The sequence below is a fragment of the Salvelinus sp. IW2-2015 genome, linkage group LG1 (assembly GCF_002910315.2).
Source record: "Salvelinus sp. IW2-2015 linkage group LG1, ASM291031v2, whole genome shotgun sequence".
Classification (NCBI taxonomy): Eukaryota; Metazoa; Chordata; class Actinopteri; order Salmoniformes; family Salmonidae; genus Salvelinus; species Salvelinus sp. IW2-2015.
In genome coordinates, this window is record NC_036838.1 from 19,462,165 (window position 1) to 19,469,571 (window position 7,407).

Sequence of the window (7,407 nt, forward strand, 5' to 3'; positions counted from 1 at the left end):
GAAGATGAAATTGCAACTCCAATACATTTTTATAGAAAGTTAGCAAAAAAGTTAAATTCAAATATAGTAATTGATAAAAAAAACGGTATTTATCGAAGAAATGTTTAAAAAAGGTATATTTTTGTGAATGATATCATAAATAGGACTGGTGGAGTTATGTCACACATGCAGCTAACACAGACATATGGAAATGTTCTGCCTACCCAAAATTACAACCAATTAATTGCAGCATTACCACAAAAATGGAAGAGGCAAGTAGAAGGGGAAAAAGTAAGGAACTTGTATGTCGGCCCTATATTAAAGACATAAAGGGTTAAAGAAAAGTGTGATAAATAAAAACATATACCAATTTCATTTAAGGACCAAAAAACTGACAGCTGTGCCATATAAATTGCAAAATAGTTGGGAAGAGATTTTCGATGTACCCATTCCTGGCACATGGTTTATGAATTGATACACAAAACAACGCCGATTTAAAACTTCGAATTTTTCAATTTAAATTACTGTACAAAATTCTTGCAACTAATAGAATGTTATATATATGGGGGATACAATCTTCCCAGCTCTGCAGATTCTGCTGTGAGGAGGCAGAGTCATTAGATCATTTATTTTGGTATTGTCCATATGTAGCTCGTTTTTGGTCACAGGTCCAGGAATGGCTGAAGAATTGCAACATTTGCCTAGAACTAACGCTACAGATAGCAATACTGGGGTATTTGAAAAGCCATAGTCAATCAATCAATAATATAATAATATTATTTACCAAAAATGTTTATTTTTAATTTACAATCTGTAGAAGCTAGGAGAATAGGAAGGTTCAAATCTTTTGTGAAGCATCACAGCACAGTTGAAAAATATATGGCAAATAAAATCCGAAATGGATGATGTTGGAAGATAGATGGGAAGGGTTGAGTGGAACTGAAGGGTGGGACTAATAACAAGATAAACAATGTAGGGCATACGGGATCTGTGAAATGTGTATAGGCGGAGCTTTTGTGAAATAGCACAGTTACAAGTGGAAATAAAACTGGATGGACAACAGAAATAGGAAGGAAGGACTAAGAACAAACAAGAGAGAACTATTATAAAGTAGACTGTGTCTGTAAAATGGGTATAAGATGTATAAATTGAAGGTAAAAGCAGAAATGTTTATCAGTTTACTCCAATTGGGGGATCGGTGGTAGGGTTGCGGGGAATAATAATAAAGGTATATTCTTTAAAAAAGTATGTATGTCTATATAGGTATGTGTATGTATATATGTGTATATGTATGCATGCGTGTATGGATATATATATTTACCCCCAAAAATATGGGGGATTGGAAATGATGCAGACAATTACATTGGAAGCAACATTCTTTCCGCAATATTAAGCTGATCCACCCCTAAGAAAAAAAGAAAAAAGAAAAGAAAAAAGTACACACTGTGGTCTATATTTTAAATCATTCTCAAACCAGCTACAAGCAGCCCGATCTAAGCCAATCGTAGAGAGTTTCTGAATAAGTAAGGTGTGATCCACAGTGTTGAATGCATTGGACAGGGCAATGAAGAGGGCAGCACAGTGTTTCTTCATATATAAACAATTCATGACATCATTTAAAACCATAGAAGTAGCAGAGATGTTACTATGGCCTGGTCTGAACCCTGACTGTTTTACATTCAGAAAAGACGTAGCAGTTAAAAGGGATCTAAGCTGAGAAATTAATCAATGATTCCAGGATTTTTGCTATGCAAGAGAGTTTGGAAATGGGACAATAATTATTTAGATAACTCGGGTTGCCAGCTTTATGTAGAGGAAGCACATGGGCCACCTCCAAACTCTAGGGATAGTACTCAATATAATTGTAAAAATCATGTGTTAATGCTTCCGCAATCAATGGAGCAGAAAGCTGTAATAAGAAGGGATCAAGCATATCAGCCCCAGTAGATTTCTTTTTACATCAATCATAAGTAATTGTTCCAATACATCAGAAGTAGACAGTTGCTCCAGATAGTATAAGGATTCACTGGGGGTTTTCTGGTGGTCTAACAAGTCGACTAGCGGCTGGGAGAGGGACGAGCAGTTTACTGACTGACTCAAGTCTATGAAACTGATATTTCTTTCAAACAARAAACGGCGTACATAAAATGTTGATTAAAAGCATGATCTATCTAATTTTTTTCAATAATGATGTTCAGTATAACTAGCTTGGGTAGGGAAGGAGAGGAATTTCCACGCTTTAGTTTTCCAAAATGTGTAGATGTCAGCCCTCATGAAGAAACTGTCATGGAAGAGTCATGTGAAAGCTATGCAAGTGGGATGGAGGACGGCCCTCCATCCCACTTGTTAGCCCTCATGAAGACCCTGTCGTGGAAGACTATGGAAGTGGGGTGGATTCACCCACTGCCTGTAATGGCAGGGGCATCAGCAATGAATAATGAATCAGACCTTGACAGAATCCCTGAGGGCACATCATTGGCCATAGACCTGGCTGCTTTGACCAGTGTGTTCCAGGTGAAGCACAATTCTGTGGATAAGCTACTGAAACTATTGCAAAGCCATGGCCATCCCCAAGTGACATCCACTGCCCGTACTCTCGTCAAAACTCCTCGAGAAGTGGAAGCCGTGGAAAAGTCAGGCATTGATTATCTCCACTACCCACTAACGGAGAAGTTGGTCAAAACCCTGAATTGTTACCCAGTTCAACAGGTCAGCCCCCCCCCCCCCCTTAGCACTACACAGCTGATACAAATAACCAACTCATCGTCAAGCTTAGATTATTTTAATCAGCTGTGTAGTGCTAGGGCACCCAGGGGGGCCCCAGGACCAAGTTTGGGAAACCCTGCAACAGGTGACTGACCTCAACATTCTGGAGTTGTCTTTTAATGTTGACAGACTGCCTCTTCGTGGCCTGTCCTCTGAGCAGTCATGCTTAGTCCAGTGACCATTTTCCCAACAGTACTAACCTGTGGACTGAAAAGGCAGACTTTGTGTTCCTAGAGGACACGTGGCTGACCTAGATGAGATCTTGACGAATGGCCTGGACTACAGAGGGAGGAACATCAAAATAACAGTCCAATGCTTTGTGTGTGATACTCCAGCAAGATCCATGGTCAAGAACACCAAATGTTACRCGGGGGGACTGGTTCAACCGAGTGACATACCAGGAGACAACTAACCTAACCTTGCGCACAAATGCATAATTCCACGCTCAAACGCAGCCAGAGAACCATCACGGCAACACACCACTGTCTGACCTCCCGGTTGACAAGGTGCTGTGTTTCCCCATCGATTACATACACCAAGCCTGCCTAGGGGTCACCAAAAAACTCCAGGTGACCTGGTGTAGAGGAGAGAAAGGGATTAGAATCTCTGCTGGTCATGTGGGGAGGTGAGCAGCAGGTTCCTACAGTTGAGGTCGTCGATCCCCTCCATCTTTGCCCGCACCCCCCGAGGCCTCTATGAGCTTGAGAAATGGAAGGCAAGAGTTACGTCAGTTTCTCTTGTACACAGGGAAACCGGTGCTGAAGGCTGTCCTCAGAGAAGGACCTTCCTACCAGCCTTTCTTGACCTTTAGTGTTGCAGTTGGGTTGCAACACTAGTACCAACACTGGTACAGCAGCATCACCACTATGCTCACGACCTGSTGCAGTACTTTGTTGAAAAAGGACGTGAACTTCACGGGGCCACCTTCCTTGTCTACAAAACGCACATCATGCTGCACAGCAGATGCTGTCAGKTTTGGTGGCCTGGACAATTGCAGCGCTTTCATGTTTGAAAACCACCTGCAGACAATCAAGAAGATTGTGCGATCAGGAAAGAGTCCCATGGCTCAAATAGCCAACAGACTGGAGGAGAGTCTGACMAGGCCAATTGAACAGCCAACAAAAATTAACCACAAAAAAGAGCAAGGACCAGGCCTACCTGTTGGAAGATGGAGAGAGCTGTGAGCTTGTGGAGGGAGTTGAGAAAGAGGGAAAGGTGCCGTGCAAACTGTACCACCATCCAAAACCTCTCCTATTGGACACATGCAGCTCATCCCTGATCGGTGTGTACAAATACCACAGGAGAAACACAATTGTAAAATGGATACCGACCACAGAGATCTGACAGAGGGCCATACGAGTGGAGTGAGGACAGAAGACCACTTTTATGTCAGTACTACATCAGGTCTGAAGATGCCTGCTGTGGAGACTAACACACACTGACACAAACACAGTGGCTGACCTAGCTGAGATCTTGACGGGTGGAAGGTGTTCCAATGCCACTAGTGGCACAAAAGTGGGCCTGACAGAGCTGACTGCTGAAGATGTAAAGTTGGAACTCTCTGGAGAGGAGATGCCACTCTTAGACACACAGGAAGACGTGCAACTGCCCAGTGACTCTCAGAACTCACCACATTCTTGAGATGCCTGCTGTGGAGACTGACACAAACACACAAACACGGTGGCTGGCCTAGCTGAGATCTTGACGAATAGAAGATGTTCCACTGTTGGAGGTAGGTACTGTTGGACCCATTTATTGTCATTTTGGTCTCCATTGAATTCATTAACAGCGCTCCACAAACAGTCCTAGTCAGGCTTATGAAAGGCTTATGAAAGTTTTCCACTTTTCAGATAGGTACTAGTTGTCCTTCCCTTAATGTTTTTCTATCTTTTTAGATGACTTTCCAAAAGCTGTGAAGTGGTCTAAAGTTCCGGAAGTGAAGTCAGCAGTTGAAAGCGTGGATGAAACGTTACCTGACAAAAGGCCAGTGAAAAGACAGAGGGAATACAGAGACAGCAGCTGTGATGAGGGTATGACACAAACTGATCTGGTAACAGATCAATAAACCCACTGAATCTGATCTGGTCTCTSTAACCCTTAACCCTGACTGCATTTTTTACCAAAGTATCCTATATGCTATTTAGACGAGGGCTCTGAACTAAACACACAAGCAATGACCACAATGGAACCCTCCTGCCAAAAGACAACAAAAACTAGAGGTATGATTGTAAAAATGTATCTTCAACATTTCAAAAGTATAAGAAAATAATATACACACGCATGAAATGTTGATTAGTCAGTTCATGAAATGGACAAAGATGTATATGTGCCCGTTAAGAACTACTGATTCATCAACAATATCTTGTTCATGTCAAAAAAGTGATTCTCCACAGTATGTTGATAATTCACACTACTACTAGGCCTATTTKAAAAATCATCAATATTTATCTTCAATAACATTTACCCGAAACCTAATGAGAAATAGACAAACACAGAAGAACTGAAACTGGAAGGCCCACTTGATTGCAGTGTATTGAACATGTATTTTCTTTAGATAAGTGTATTTTCTTCCCACCAAAATTCTCTGATAAGCCTAAGCTACCCCCCCCCCCCCCCCCCCCCCCCCCCTACCCTTCCTTTTATGAAGCACAACACCATTGTTGCAGGAGCATTATAAATATCAGATGTCAACCTTATCAACAAGGAATTATCAAGAGACCATGACACAATGTGTGTGTGCAATATGCTCTTTTGACATCACTTACAACAATGGAAAGTTGTTACTAATAGGTGTAGACCTCACCTGTGAAATTATTACTTACAAGTAGGGCTGTTACTGGTGACCGTATTACCGCCACACTGGTCGTCACGAGTCAGAAGGCAGTCAAATTCCACGTTACCATTTAGTCATGGTAATTAGGCTTCTCCAAGCTATGATGCTGCTGATGGTCATTAGTAGCCCACCAAACTTGCTAACTGCCTTGTACTCATTACTAATCACTCTGACATCAATGCAAATGTAATCAAACATCTAATCAAAATCTATCCTCCTGATTCCTGCTTACAAGCAAAAACTAAAACAGGATACCAGTGACTCGCTCAATACGGAAGAGGTCAGATGACGCGGATGCTACGCTACAGGACTGTTTTGCTAGCACAGACTGGATTATGTTCCGGGATTATCTAATGTCATTGAGGAGTATAACACCTCAGTCATCGGTTTCATCAATAAGTGCATCGACATGTCTTCCCACAGTGACCGTACGTACATATCCCAACCAGAAGCCATGGATTACAGGCAACATCCGCATCGAGCTAAAGGCTAGAGCTGCCACTTTCAAGGAGCGGAACACTAATCTGGGCGCCAATAAGAAATCCCGCTATGCCCTCAGATGAACCATCAAACAAGCAAAGCATCAATACAGGATTAAGATTGAATCCTACTACACCTGCTCGGACGCTCGTCGGATGTGGCAGGGCTTGAAAACTATTACGGACTACAAAGAGAAACCCAGACACGAGCTTCCCAGTGACGCAAGCCTACCAGATGAGCTAAATGCCTTTTATGCTCGCTTCGAGGCAAGCAACACTGAAGCATGCACGAGAGCACCAGCTGTTCTGGATGACTGTGTGATAATGCTCTCGGTAGCCGATGTGAGCAAGACCTTTAAACAGGTCAACATTCACAAAGCCGCAGGGCCAGATGGATTACCAGGATGTGTACTCAAAGCATGCGCAGACCAACTGGCAAGTGTCTTCACTGACATTTTCAACCTCTCCCTTCACACTACTACTAGGCCTAGTAAACAGAAAGAAGCATGTTACAAGCTGTAAAATGCAAATGTAATCTCGGTTGCAGCATTTCCCAGGCACACATATGTCTTAATACCTACATGTTTCAAGCAGACCACCATAGTCCCTGTGCCTAAGGAAGCAAAGGTAACCTGCCTAAATGATTACCGCCCCGTAGCACTCACGTCGGTAGCCATGAAGTGCTTTGAAAGGCTGGTCATGCATCACATCAAGAGCATCCTCCCGGATACCCTAGATCCACTCCAATTCGTATACCGTCCCAACAGATCCACAGATAACACAATCTCAATCGCACTCCACACTGCCCTTTCCCACCTGAACGAAAGGAACACCTATGTGAGAATGCTGTTCATTGACTACAGCTCAACGTTCAACACCATATTGCCCACGAAGCTCATCACTAAGCTAAGGACCCTGGGACTAAACACCTCCCTCTGCAACTGGATCCTGGACTTCCTGACGGGCCCCCCCAGGTGTTAAGGGTAGGCAACAACACGTCTGCCACGCTGATCCTCAATACTGGGGCCCCTCAGGGGTGTGTACTTAGACCCCTCCTATACTCCCGGTTCACCCACGACTGCGTGGCCAAACACRACTCCAACACCATCATTAAGTTTGCTGACGACACAACAGTGGTGAGCCTGATCACCGACAACGATGAGACAGCCTATAGGGAGGAGGTCAGAGAACTGTCAGTGTGGTGCCAGGACAACAACCTCTCCCTCAATGTAAGCAAGACAAAGGAGCTGATCGTGGACTACAGGAAAAGGCGGGCCGAAACAGGCCCCTATTAACATCAACGGGGCTATAGTGGAGCGGGTCGAGAGTATCAAGTTCCTTGGTGTCCAC